Source organism: Lolium rigidum, chromosome 5 (genome assembly GCF_022539505.1).
Source record: "Lolium rigidum isolate FL_2022 chromosome 5, APGP_CSIRO_Lrig_0.1, whole genome shotgun sequence".
Taxonomy (NCBI): domain Eukaryota; kingdom Viridiplantae; phylum Streptophyta; class Magnoliopsida; order Poales; family Poaceae; genus Lolium; species Lolium rigidum.
Window position 1 is genome coordinate 181,833,497 of NC_061512.1, and position 14,323 is coordinate 181,847,819.

The following is a 14,323-nucleotide window of genomic DNA, read 5'->3' on the forward strand; positions in this document are numbered from 1 at the left end:
CGTGTCCAGCCCACAACAAAGGAAGCCTGTTTCCTTTATAATTTGATATATGCATACATTCAACCTAAGAGCCCATCCATTGCCAAGTGATTCTCAAAAAAAAAAAAAAAAAAAAAAAAACCCACTCCTCAATTGAGTGGAGAAGATTCGAGGCCATTTAGCTCAAAAATATCTAAGATACGCAATTGCCTACTCTTAGAAAAACTTAGCTTAAAAATAAATTTAGTACTCTCTCAATTCCAATTAATAAGGCATACACGATTTTTCAAGATTTATCTTTGACCAAAAATTAAGCCATGTATATAAGGAATATTGGATGTGTAATTGGTATCGCTAGAATTTGTTTTCAATACGAATATGAATGTAACAATATCAATTATATACAATATTATCGAGATACTGTTGCTCATTTCTTTTGGTCAAATTTCGTCACAAAATGCGTGTGAAAAACAAAGATGGAGGTAGTAAAGAAGATCATAAACTTGATCAAGTGGTCGGGAATCTTCTTTCATGATATGTTCATGAGAAGATAATACACTTTGGCTACTTGTGAAAAACAAAGAGTTCCTTAGGGACATCTTTTTTTGTATTCTTCATGAAAAAAATTCAACTACTGAGAACTTTCAAGAGTTCTTCCATATGATAAATACTTTTTCTAAATATTTGTGCACTCACTAATTCTTAGTAGAATAATTCTTGCTGCATAAATTGCTTCTCAGTAAAATGTTATTACAAATCATGAATATAATGAGGTTCTCTCGACGATGATTTGCAGGCTCCATAGAGAGCAGCCAGGCCCCGCTTGACTGGCCGGCGCGCCTTCACATCGCTGCCAAGGTCGCCGACGGCATGGCTTTCATGCACTCAGCCATGCGCGGCCACGGCGCGAGCTCCTATTCCTCCTCCTCCAACTCCTCCTCGTCCGACTCCGCCGCGGCCGCGGAAGGCGCAGTCGCCCACGGCGCCCTCAAGACCTCCAACATCCTCTTCACGGCCAGCATGGAGCCCTGCATCAGCGAGTACGGCGTCATCGCGCCGCCGCTCGCCCCCGGCGCCGGCGGGAGCAGCCGGAGCTCGGGCCTCCGCGCGGACGTGCGCGCCTTTGGCGTGCTGCTGCTGGAGCTGCTCACGGGGAAGGCCACGGCGGCGCAGGGCGACGGCGCGGAGCTCGCGCGCTGGGTCACCTCGGTGATCCAGGAGGAGTGGACGGCCGAGGTGTTCGACCGCGCGCTGCTCGCCCGCGACGCCGTCGTCAACGAGCAGCGCATGGTGCGGCTGCTGCAGGTCGCCATGAGGTGCGTCGACGCCGCGCCGGGTGAGGCGCCGCCGACCATGAGGGAGGTCGCCGGGATGGTCAACGCCATCCGCGACGAGGACGACCGGTCTCACTCCGCGGAAGCTTGACACACGATACAAGCATTTAAATTAAATTCTGATGATCGGCACTTTATGTATAAGCATTTTTCGATAAAGGATGCTTTATTACTTTTGGGAAAGCAATTACATCCAAATCTTCGCATAACCGGGACGCACACAGCTGCTCAAAATGTCCGGATTCAAAAATATATAAAACTAGGCGGAATACATATCGGAACGATGAATCATATAACGCCTAGGGTGTGGGTGGTGCTTCAATCCGTAGACTATGCTGCCACCCATGTAGGGAAAAAGTATCCCTCGCCGTAGCCTCCAACCGTGTACGTACCTCCGTAAATAGGTCTCGGTTCTCCATCCGTCGAAGAGGTAACCACAAACGGAGAATACCCGTACATCCGTAGATGACCCGCAACAAAGAACAATTTTTATCGTTAAAAATCTTGTCATTTCTACTTAGCCAGAGTGCCCAGATAACTCGCTAGCGCCCCACCCTAAGAAGCAGCTTAAACCGTGAATCGATACCGTGAAGCCAGCTGCCAAAGACATTGGCTACACTAGTCGGGGATACAGGTAGATGCGACTTGGATGATCGACCAAATAGATCTCGCAAAATGGCACTGGAAAAAAAGGTGTTTAATAGTTTCATCATGGTGACAAAAAACACACCTAGAACTTCCATGCCAATTCCGCTTGACAAGATTATCTTTGGTAAGAATAACTCCGCGACGAAGATACCATCCAAAAATTTTAATTTTTAATGGTATTTTCATCTTCCAGATTTTCTTATTAGTATCAACCGGTATATCAGAATGAAGAATCGCATTGTATAAAGATTTGACTGAGAAAGTGCCATCTACATGAAGATTCCATCTAAATTCATCCGGCTTCGTGTGATAGGTGAATATCTCCCTACCGTTGAATTAAAGCATTCCATGCCAATAGCCTTTGTCCAAGTAAAACCCGTCCGAACGTCACATTCGGAGGTGAGGTAGCCATTACCGTGGCAATGGTATCACCTTTGCGACGAACAATACTATACAAGGCGGGATACTTGTTCACTTAAGGAAGCATTGTCTAACCAAACATCTTCCCGTAACCGTATCCGTTCTCCATTCTTAATAGAGAAAGTACCATGGCGAAAGAATACATTTTTTGTCGCCATGAGACCAGCCCGAAGTGAGAGTCCCTGTGTTTCCAAACCACTTGGGATAGCGCCTTCGAGCCAATATACTTTCTACGAAGAATAGTTTGCCAAATCCCATCCTCAGTAAGAAGCTTAAAAAGCCATTTACCCAGCAGAGCTGAATTCTTGACCTCCAGGTCATGAACTCCCAGTCCGCCTTGATCTTTGGGACTACAAACTACACTCCATTTAACCAGCCGATATTTCTTTTTCTCGCTGTCCCCTTGCCAAAGAATCTGGATCGATAATAATCGAGTTTATGCAGAATTCCTTTTGGCAACAGGAAGAATGATAACATATACAGCACCATATTTGTCAAGATCGAATTAATGAGAACCAATCTTCCTCCGAGGGACAACAATTTACCCTTCCAACTACTAAGGCGTTTTTGTAATCTTTCTTCCACAATTTTCCATTCAGCAATTGTAAGTCTCCGATAATGAATCGGAATACCCAAATAGCGAATAGGAAATTGGCCTTGCCCACAACCAAACAACTCGTATATAGAGTCATATCGTTTTGGGCATCTCCGAAACAGTAACAATTCACTTTTATGGAAATTGATTTTCAATCCCGACAACTGCTCAAAAGCCGCCAAAATTAATTTCAGATTTCGAGCTTTTTCGAGATCATGATCCATAAAAAGAATTGTATCGTCGGCATATTGAAGGATAGATAAACCCCCATCAACCAAATGTGGGATCACCCCTTCAATCTGACCATCAGACTTAGCCCGCTCTATGAGTATCGCCAACATATCCGCTACAATGTTAAACAACATCGGTGATAACGGATCCCCTTGTCGCAACCCTTTTCGTGTTTGGAAATAGTGGCCGGTGTCATCATTAACCCGGATTGCCACACTACCTCCATACACAAAATCATAAATTAGAGCGCGCCACTCTGGAGAAAAACCTTTCATCCTAAGTGTCTCGTCGCAGAAAAGACCACTTGACCTTATCATACGCCTTTTCGAAATCTAATTTTAAAATGACCCCATTTAATTTCTTAGAATGCATCTCATGTACCGTCTCGTGCAACACTGCCACTCCATCAAGGATATTCCTTCCTTGCATAAAAGCGGTCTGTGATGGTTGAACAACATGATCGGCAACCGTATTAAGTCTAATGGTGGCCACTTTCGTGAAAATCTTGAAACTGACGTTTAATAGGCAAATAGGTCTATATTGTTGAATCCTTTCTGCCTCATTAACCTTCGGTAACAAAATTACTTCACCAAAATTTAGACGAAATAATTCTAGTTGTCCCGTGTGGAGATCACCGAACAAATCTAGAAGGTCCGATTTAATAGTATCCCAAAAAGTTTGATAAAACTCCGCTGGAAAACCATCCGGACCCGGTGCTTTATTGCATTCCATTTGGAAAATTGCCTTCTGAACCTCATCCTCAGAATAAGGTGCGGTTAGTAGGCCATTTTCTTCCATAGAAACTTGGGGTATATCATCCGTTAAGTCCTCGTTAAGAGAAAAAGAGCTTTCCTCCGGAGGACCGAACAGGTCTTTATAATAATTAGTAATGTATGATTTGAGCTGCTCGTGGCCTTCAATCACCCCTTCCTCTTGGATAAGAGAATGAATACGCTTTTTCCGATGTCTGCCATTGGCTAATCCATGGAAATATCGCGTATTCGAATCACCCTCCAAAATGAATTGGGCTTTGGATCTCCGATACCATTTGAGTTCCTCTTCGCGAAGAAGACTCGCCATCTGTGCATTGGATTGATTCTTAAGATCAATCTCTTGCGTGGACAGCGGTCTCACTTCCGCTACGGCCTCAAGATCATCAATCACTTTTGATAAGCGAGCCTTTTCTTTTTTAAGAATACCAGCCATATGAGCAGCCCAACCAGAGAGATGTTTGCGCATAGCCCGCATCTTATTATTCCATCTCAATATTGGCGAACTACCCCCGACTGGTCTTTCCCAAACCATCTTAACCATCTGATGAAATCCATCACGATGTAACCAGCCAAGTTCAAATTTGAACGGCCGCTTACAAACAGGTCGAGGATTCCCAGTAGTTAGAAGGATAGGAGCATGGTCAGACAGTTTTTCAATACGTTCTAGTGCACGGACAGTACACCATAGGATATTTATGTTCCCATTCGGTATCCATCAACACGCGATCTAGTTTCTCGTATGTGGGTTCGGGCAAGCTGTTGGCCCAAGTAAATCTGTCGATCGGACATGAAAACCTCTCTTAAGTCTAAGCTATCAATGACAGCATTAAACAAGAAAGGCCAATGTCCATCGAAAATGCCTTTGCTTTTCTCATGAGGAAATCTCAGCAAATTGAAATCCCCTCCAATTAAAATCGGGTGCGGATTATCTTTTGCAAGATTTACCAACTCACGTAAAAAGTCAGCCTTAAAAGCGTCTTGGGCAGCACCATACACAACGACCGGACTCCAAATGAAACCATCTCGCTTTGTTCTGAATATCGAGTTTAATGTGATACTCGCCATCGGAACTAGCTAAAACGGTCATGGTGTCTATACGGACGCCAAGTAAAATACCCCCGGATCTGCCACGAGGCGGGCGAGAATACCACCGAAAGTTAATCCCGCCCGATAAACGGTCGAGGAAACTCGTGAGAATTTTCGCCTACCCGTCTCGAGATATAGCAATAAAATCTAAATCATAATCTCTACAACCATCGGCAATGTGAGAATGTTTAGCCAAGTCACCAAGACCTCTGCTATTCCGAAACATGCCATTCATCGAGAAACTATTTTAGATTTAGTATTTTTGCTATATCTACGAGACTTCTTACCAGCGGACGATCGAGAACCACGTGCAGAAGCTTTTAGATCATAAACAGAACTAAGCTCTGAGTGTTCTAAATCGACCTCTGTAACACTCCCAACTATAGCCGAGAGAATCTGACCATCTAGGATGTCATCATCATCATCATCGTCTCACAATAGAAGTGGCAGGCTCGAGTGGATCCATTTGAAGCAACCGTTAAACGGTCAAGCTCCGTTTGTCTCAACACATTAGCCGATGCTAAAATCTCATCGACCGACTACCCAACGAGACCCCTAATTTACATAAATTAGAAGAAATCCGAGTATCCGAAAAGAGGTAAACGACTTGGCTGTTTGTTTAGTACCTGCCGTGTCGAGGTTCAACTCCGCCTTGCGCCGCATAGCTCTCTCGCATCACGTCTTCATCCGTGACCCCGCGCCATCCTCCGCCACCGCATACCTCCCACTCCTCCTCACCGTCGGCTGAACAACCGGTGGAGGAACCGTGGGCTGAGGCTGCGCGGCAGCAGCAGCGGAGACGGGCTCAAACGTGGTGAAGCGTGCACCGAGCCCGACAGTCGAAGATGTAGTAGACGGTACAGGGTAGCCGGCGAAGAAGCCCCCCGCACCGAGCCCGACCGCGACGCCGCTGCCCCCCAGGCGAAGGTGGCGTGGAAGATGGGCTGGGGCTCCTCCCCAACCCGGCCTGCACCACCGCCGGAGAGTGCAGTGAAGCAGGCACCGAGCCCGACAGCGAAGATGTAGTAGACGGTACAGGGGTAGCTGGCGAAGAAGCCCCCTGCACCGAGCCCGACCACGACGCCTCTGCCCCCCCAGGCGAAGGGGGCGTGGAAGATGGGCTGGGGCTCCTCCCCAACCCGGCCTGCACCACCGCCGGAGAGTGCAGCTGGGCCGGCGATGCCCCCGTCATGTCATCGCTGCGTCCAGGGCGAGTGCATGGCAACTGCTGCATCGCTAGGCCCTGGGCCGGCTCCTGCTGCAACCGCCCCGCCGGTCCAAAGGCCAGCTGCTGCAAAGGCACGGAACCACCGGCCGGCTGCCGCTGCCCTCCGAACCGACGTCACGCTCCTGCTGCTCCGTCGGAGTAGTCGCGGCCAGCTGCTGCCCCGGGGCCGCCGTGTCCACCGCCGAAGAAGGGGAAGTCCTCGGCTGTATCCTCTCCGTCTGAGCTGAGGTAGAAGACGGAGCGGGAACAACTGAGGGACTACCCACCAGTGTAGACGACGAAGCGGGACGAGTCCTCCCCTGCATAAAAGTCCGGACGCGAGACGGAGAAGACGCCCTGGTCGTAGACGGCGGAGTGGCCACCAAATGCGGCGACACCGTCATGGCTCGAGCCACAATCTCCCGCCCCCGTCCGTCCTCGGCGAGTGGTTAAACGGGGTCAAAGCCACCTGAGTAACCGGTACCGAAGCTGTGTCAGATGAGGTCCTAGGTGCATGGCCATCGACCTCCATGTGTGAGGACCCTGGTGCCATATCCGCCGCAGGATCATCAAACCCCTCATCCTCAAAACCATGAGACGCATCATCATCATCGTCGGCCTTCCAGAAGAAAGGTCGAAACCGAGGATCCGGCTTATACTCCGGAGCCTCCCGACGAAACCGAAATCTATACCCGTTAAGCTGTAGACGAGCCAGGACCTCTAAGCATGGTGGCCTGTCTTTAGACTTATCTTTCTCCAAAACAGAAACATTCCTCATGGCCACCTGAATCCGAACTATCCCCTGACTCCGGAGGGTATACAAGTCCACATCAAGAGTAGAGCCAATAAAAGTACCAATAGCCCATAGACCCAGGAAGTGACGGAGAGAGTCTGGCACACCTTCGACATGCACCCACACAGGCTCCATAACAAACTCAGGTGTAACATCCTGATGAACCCAAGAAGATACAATAACCTGTGCATTTATCTTAGGCACACTCATCTGCATGCCATCGATCCTCAACAAGTCATCACCTGTAGGGAGCGCAATCAAATAAGCATTGTTACCATGAGGCACCGCCTCCCACTTCCAAGTGGGGTTCCCCGACACATACGAGCCAAGAGACTCGGACATCCGCCGCAGCGACATTCCCCTCCCCCGACACTTGTACCAAGGCTGTAGGTGCTCCGTAGTATGACAACCGCGGCTTATACGATGAATCGGGGATCTCGAAGGTCAAGCGTAGCATCATTACCACATCCAACAAAAGAACTCATGGGCTTCGGAGTCTTCAAAACAGGGCACCGAATGGTCGGGTGTGCCCCGCAGTCACGCACCAAACAAGTAGTGTAGCACCTTGCAGTTCTTTGTTGCATGAGTATTGTCCGCACACTTCCAACAGCGACCCACTTTCTTCGGCTTCACAACAGGTGCAGCGGCGACTGGTGCAGCCGTGGGCAGCTGCTGTGGTACAGGAACAACCTCGACCGCAGGTGCGAGACCATACCCACCGGTACCGAAGCATCCCGCATCATCCCCTCGCATTGTGGGCTGCGGCGCGAAGGTCCCTCCTCCCACCGCTCCCACCGCGGCGGCAGGCTTCTTCTTTCTCCTCTTCTTCAGCTGTCCCGGCTGCGCCGCCCGCCGAGCCACGAGCTGCCGCCGCGACCGAGGCACCACCGGCTGCTGCATAGGTTGAGGATACTGATAATACTGCCCTTGATACTGTGGATACAGCTGCTGCGGCGGGTACTGTGGTTGTTGCTGGGGCATGAAACGCGCAGCCGGCATGCGCGGCAGTGGAGGGCGATACCCTACTTGAGGGCGAGGCGGCGCAGCAGATGCCGGCGGCATGAGGGCACCTGCCGGCCATCCTTGGAACCCCGGAGGGCCTTGGTACACCCCGTTCCCCGGCGCAGCGACCGCCGGCGCAGGCACCGGCGCCGAAGGCGGTTGCGAAGACCCTGGCGGCACCGGACGGGACGGCCCAGACATCGCCCCGACGAAGGCGCCTCCGGCGACCACGTCGACGAAGGAGCGTCGGAGCGGAACGCCCGAGCGAGGTGTAGGCGATGGCAATGGCGAGGAACGCGTGCTTGGATCCGGCGGCACGAGCAGACGTGCAGACGGGAGCGAGGCGGCGACGGCTTGACCTTGCGACGAAAACGATCTTACGATCGCATGTTTCGCGATCGATGCCTGATGACTCCCTCGTCTGTCCTCCTGCTGCAGGCCCATCAGCGCACGACACAGGCCGGCCCAACGTGTGTGCGGCCCAGCAAGCGATGATCCCGCCTCCGCCGATTCGAAGCGTGGACGAATGGCCGTCACCACCTCTCTCGCCGGCGGGGAAGAGCCTCCGGCCACCCGATCCGCTCCCTTCCTCGCTACGTCGAGGAAGTCCCCGAAGACCGCCGGCGGCGTGATCCTCTTGGATGGGAGAGGTCCCTTCCATCCCTTGATGCGCACAGGTTGCCTCGGAAGCCTCAGCCCCGGCGGCGAACTGGAGATCGCCCGACTGAGCTTTGCTGGTTCCCCGCGCCTAGGCGAAACCGACCGAGCTCGCGGCTGAGCCAACGCCGGCAGCGAAACCCTCCGCTCCCATGGCCTGGCCGTAGCCCCTGGGAACCCAATCTTGCCCCAGAAGTCCTCCAAAAGAGCCGCCCGATCAAGGTCACCATCATGGGCGATCGGCAGAACCCTTGGTTCGTCTTCCAGACCAGCCCACGCCACCTCCTCCGCCACCGAGATCTCCTCGTCCACCTCCGAATCCTCCAGAGGATCGAACCGATTATCCGAACGTGGAGACTCCCCGGCTGGAGACAGGACTGGCCGGATCGGCAGCAGACGGATCCGCCGGCGAGACGTCCGCCCCGCCGCGATCCAGGGTTCCGGCGCCGTCGGCATGGACGTCCGCCCCGCCGCGATCCAGGGTTCCGACGCCGTCTGGTCGTGTTTTGAAAGCAAGGAAAAACCTGCCGGCTCATTAGCTGCATTTGAGCTCATGTAATGATCACACTCCCCAATTAGTTCTATTTTCCTTCATTCCATAATCACAAAAAATTTCATTTCTACTAGCACAGTTCTAACGTTTTTCTCTTCTTTTTTTGAGTAATACAAGTTGTAGAAAGGACAAAGTCCGTTTTTCCTCCTAAACTTTTCACTTGCTCATATTTTTTCCTTCAACTTTACTGGGCTCAGTAAACCCACTAAATTATCGCTAATGGTCCATTTAGCCACCTTAATCCGTAGTTTTGACCCAACCTTTTGAACCAGGTTGGGGGGGGGGGATATTGGACAATTATTTGTAGTGTAGGGAATTGTATAAATTTTAGTGTGAAAATATGAGCCAGTGAATAAGTTGAGGAAAAAAAAGACTTTATACTCATAGAAAAGTGTGTTTTTATAGAAAAAAATAGCCAAGCGGCAAATACAACACTTGAATGCTTTAAATAATCACTCAAGTGCTCACATACACTTACTGCACCACCCTACTCTAAGATCGCGACTACTTGCTTTGTCCACCGTCCTCGACCACGGTTCCTTCTCCAAAGCTCTCCCTCAGAGAAGCCGCGCCGTGCGCCATAGGGTCATCTTGTTGTCTACCTCTTACTGACGGTCGTCGCTACCGAACCATATCGTTATGGTGTGGCCAAATACACCATGGCTTCAGAATGACCATCTCCACTAGGAAAATTAGAATGTATGTTGTTTACGTTGAAAATATCTACTTCCTCTATTCCACGAAAGTTATTTTAGATTTGTCAAAATTTATATGTATCTAGATAATATCTAGTATGTAGATACATCCAAATTTAAATAATCTAAGACAAGTTTCATGGGCAGAGGGAGTACAAAACATTATATACTAAAATTTCTCGCAAGATACTATGTTTTATTGTATCCTTTATTATAGTTAGTAAATGTTTATACAATTGTACGAAAGCCATACCTAAATGTATCTAAAATGTTGCAAGGATAAGTATTCAAATATGAGTGTGCTATCAATTTGTGTAGGAGTTAGGACTTGTGCAATGGGGTGACGTTAGCCTTTCCTTAAACTTGTAATGTATGATTTTTTTTCTTAGTTGGAATTGAGAGAAATAAGAAAGAGAGAGTTATCTTCCGTAACAAAGAGATGATCCCTTAAAGAAATAAGGGAAGGCTATTTGGTACATTCTACCATCTATCTGCCCTTAGCGAATTCATTTCTTACTATAAATTAATTAATATTATCAATTTCTAGAAATGATAATAAAAGAAAATGCAGTGTACCATACATATCTATTGCTTTCCCTAGAAAACATGGAGGGCTAAGAGAAGGCACACCTTCTCTACCATTGCACATGCCCTTAGAAGTAGGGATGGCAGCAACAAGTATGGTGTACGGGAGGAGGCACACTTGCCAAGCTTACACATCACTGGTACCCATCAACAAGTACACTTGTTTCTCAAATTTGCCACCCCAATGGGTAAATAGATATCAGCAGGTATACCCACGTTTGAATCACATCATATTGACCAACACCTAGCTATAAACAACGGCACATAGTCATAATTATAAACAATGGCTTGAGGCTTAAGTCCTGGAGGAGAGTTCGTGTTGTGGTTTGAGAGGCAATCGGCATGGGAGGGAGAGGTTCATGGGGCGAGGGACGTACATGAGCAACAAATAGCCAGATAAGAACATGAGATGCATGCTCATGACTAGACTTACAAAAGGTGGCATCGTGAGAGGGGAAAGGTTGAAGGAAACTTGGAGGGCCTTATTGGCGATGTTGAGAGGTTAATCCTAAGGCGATGTTGAGAGGTATTTGGCCATTTGGAAATAGATAAAATATGTTAGGGTTAGGTACTTAGCTCTACATGGAGAGGCCTACATGTAACCTACGAAGAACAAAATACTTCTGGGCCATAAGCCTAATGGCTGGTGTGCCCTTGCAGATGTTTGGGTTGTAAGGCATCAAGTTGTCTATCTTCTCACAACCCCACAAGGAGGACATTGCAACAATATGTCCTTGGTATCAACCAAATTTATTACATAGAACCATGCGCCTCCACATGCCACAGTGAGCACACATAAAGACTCTAGCAGTACGCGATACAGATAACATACATGAAACTGGAAGCTCCTAATTTTTAAACACTATTATTCCAACAGTTTATTTGAGATACTAGTGAGAGGTGACCATTAAAATCCATGAATATCGTTAGACACACAAACTTTTTCTGGTAGACAATTTGAAAGAGCATTTTCCGTTTTCTTGATTTTGTGTGTTTGTTAACAACACACAGATGAATTTTACCACGTGTGCTCAAATGTGTAGGTATTTAAATTTAGCACATGTCAGTTGATAACCCACCAAAATCCAAAGTTCATTGCTGAGTCCTAGGACTTGATAGTGTACTTATTTTCTGGTGGAATACTCCTTGTTTGATGTGGTATGAAATAATGCATTTGAATCTACAACCTAACTCATGGCATCATCACGAACAACACTATGGTATTATTTATCTTTAATGACTAACTAGATCTCAGATAATGTAGAAATGGTGAAAGTTGTATCATCCTTTGGTTTGCATATTTAGCATCCGCAAGCTCTCCTCTGTTTTGCATACATCCGCTCAAAAGGTTCAACCATAAATAATCGACCTTCCAATGTTTAGCCAAACCTAACCTTTTTAGTCAACATTATTCTGTACGGCGTTGAACTTAGTGTTGCAGTGCCACATACATCGGTGTTGGTATATAATTTTAGCAAGAAAAACAGAGGTGCATACATTTTTCTCGTTGCATGTCCCTGGGCCACAAGGAGGACGGCAAAAATTGGGGGACGGATGGTGTACCAAAGCATAAGTCATAGTGACTATAGAGGAAAAACGTGAAATTCATTTTAAACACCACTGCCTACTTAATCATCAAATTATAACCTCATCTTACTCACATTATATATTTTCACGTAGGTTGATGACACGGTTTACCTAGGCATCTTTACAGAAGTAATTAGTTGCATGGTCTCACTAACCAAATTAAACAAAACATATTTAATTCTAATTCAATTCCTTCGTAACTAATGATGAAGAGGAATCTGAAACAGATTTGGACGCCTTGAACTAGTTGCGGCCATCCTCCCCTCAAGTTGATGCAGACGCCACCTACGGTCCCATCATGCCTCCTCTGAATTTGTTGTCCAACTCTGTCTCAGCCATCGTTCTCCAGTTCTGCCACAACCATCGCCCATTGCCTCCCGCGACTTTCTTCTCGAATGACATAATGTGACATGTTGCTCCCACCTGTGAGCTTTGCACCTCACGCGACCTCCGCTGCCCGTCGCTCCCCACTGGGGACCTCGAAAGCCCCTTGTAGCGATTTGCTGTCCAGGGCCGATTGAGGTCCGTTCATAGTTACAAAACCGGATCGGATCATGATCTTTTTAGGGCGACTGCACGACACCAATCGAGCAACATGGAACGCGTCCCATCGTAATGTTGAAGTCATAACATTTGACATATATAAATTTCCTATAATAATTGTTTAAACCATTTATACTAAGTTTTTTTACCTTCATTAACCTATCACTACAATGTATCATATTTGTTAATACAGTGTTCAAAATTCAGTCTGCCATTTTAAATGGGACCAACATTGTCATTTCAAATATTCTTGTGCTACATCAAACTGCGTTTTGCTAGTGGACACTGTATATATGTATTTTTTTAGCAAGTTTGAGACACCTTTAAAACCCTTTCACCAAACTAAATATCTAAATGAAACAATGAAAAATTGACATTCACGCAAAGAAAATATTTTCTGACACATAAATCTATAATAGCATATTTATGTGGGTTCTTTTTCATTTTTCATGTCTTAAGTATCCTGTAGAGGATTCCAGAGCATATGAGCAACTTGGTTCCTAAAGTACCACTGTCTGTCTCAATAGCAAAGTGTTTGCCATTTTTTGTTTACACAAATAATTATAGAGATAAGCGCCAAGTCATTACCCTTCGATCCCTACTCATTGTACCTTTTGTTGCAATTGTTCCTTTGTCCTTTTTTTTTCTTGGTTAAATCTCTTGTTTAGGTTGCAAACACAAGATTAAGAGTACTGTAGGATTAGAGTGTCTTGCTATCCTTAATCCTTAGGGTTTATAAATGATTTTTTTTAGATAATGGGCGCTTTATTACTCAAGAGAAGCAATTACACCCGACCTCTGCATAGCTAAGATGTACACAGCCGTTTTAACTAGTCTTAACAATGTTCTGGAACTAAAAACAGGCGAAATACATAACAAATGTGAATGTAAAACGCCTAGGAAGATGTAGGAGGGCCAATCCGTAGATTATGCTGCCACCCATGTAGGGAAAAAGTATCCCTCGCCGTATCCTCCAACCGTGTACAGACCTCCGTAAACAGGTCTCGGTTCTGCACCTTCTGAAATGCAGACCACGAACGGAGAGTAGCTGTACATCTGTAAATAACCTGCAGAAGAGAACAATCTTTGTTATTAAAAACTTTGTCATTTCTACTCAGCTATAGCGACCATATCATGGCAAACGCCCCCACCCTAATAAACGTTCTAAATCTGTGATCGATACCGTGTAGCCTATTACCAAAGATATTGGCCACACTAGTTGGAGGATACACATCTGAAGCTATTTGGATGCATGACCATATAGACCTGGCAAAGCGGCATTGGAAGAACAGATGCTTAATTGTCTCATCTTGTTGATAAAAAAACACACTGTGAATTCCCATGCCAATTCCATTTCAGAAGATTGTCTTTGGTTAGGATTACTCCACGACGCAATACCAGCCAAAATTCTTAATTTTTAGCGGTATCTTCATCTTCCAAATCTTCTTGTTCTTATCAACTGGTATATCTAGTTGGAGGATGGCATTATATAACGAACTTACAGAGAATTTCCCATTGGGCTGTAAGTTCCAACGAAACTCATCATGCCCTTTCGACAGCTGAACGGATGCCAAACGCAGCAGTAAGGCGTTCCATGCAATTAGTCTTGGACCGATTAAATCTCGTCTAAACGTC

The 14,323-nt window shown here is 47.0% G+C and overlaps 1 pseudogene; it reads right to left on the bottom strand.

The window, feature by feature from the left end:
* Window positions 1-674: 674 nt before the first annotated feature.
* On the bottom strand, window positions 675-1,364 carry LOC124656791 (annotated as a pseudogene).
* Window positions 1,365-14,323: the final 12,959 nt, after the last annotated feature.